This window comes from Fukomys damarensis, unplaced genomic scaffold (genome assembly GCF_012274545.1).
Source record: "Fukomys damarensis isolate Sample0158 unplaced genomic scaffold, DMR_v1.0_HiC HiC_scaffold_16, whole genome shotgun sequence".
Taxonomy (NCBI): Eukaryota; Metazoa; Chordata; class Mammalia; order Rodentia; family Bathyergidae; genus Fukomys; species Fukomys damarensis.
In genome coordinates, this window is record NW_022900928.1 from 4,906,775 (window position 1) to 4,907,219 (window position 445).

General features: G+C 70.6%; 1 protein-coding gene across 1 annotated transcript in view; it reads left to right on the forward strand.

The window, feature by feature from the left end:
* The first annotated feature begins 39 nt into the window (after positions 1-39).
* Bdnf (brain derived neurotrophic factor) overlaps positions 40-445 on the forward strand; it is a 49,785-nt gene continuing 49,379 nt past the window's right edge. Inside the window, 1 exon segment of the mRNA XM_033764060.1 lies at positions 40-93. The gene's annotated coding sequence lies outside the window, so the exon portion shown is untranslated.

Consider the following 445-nt stretch of genomic DNA (forward strand, 5'->3'; position numbering starts at 1 on the left):
CCCGCCGCGCCCGTGCGTGGTCCCGACGCGCGGAGTCCGTTCAGCACCCTGGACAGCGCCGGAGGATTTGTCCGAGGTGGTGGACGCCTGCAGGTAGCCTTCTCCTGCGGTCAGGCCGCCCCGGTGTCGCCCTGCGAGCGTCTTTCCCGAGGTTGGGCTCTCGCGGAGCGCGGGGCCGCGGGAGCCGGGTCTGGGAGCGGAGGTGCGGAGAGCGAACCCAGTTTGGCGCCCCTCGCCGAACCGCTGAAGTTGGCTTCCTGGCAGCGTCGGCTGGAACAGACTCCTGCCAGCGCCGGTTGGTATACTGGGTTAACTTCGGGAAATGCCAGTGCGCCTCTCCGGGATCTAATCGGCGGGTGGTGTGAGCCACGGAGAAGGTAAGCACGGGCAGCGAGCGACCCGCGCCCGGGCCTGGGCCGCCCCGATTCGGGCTCCGGCAGAGCCG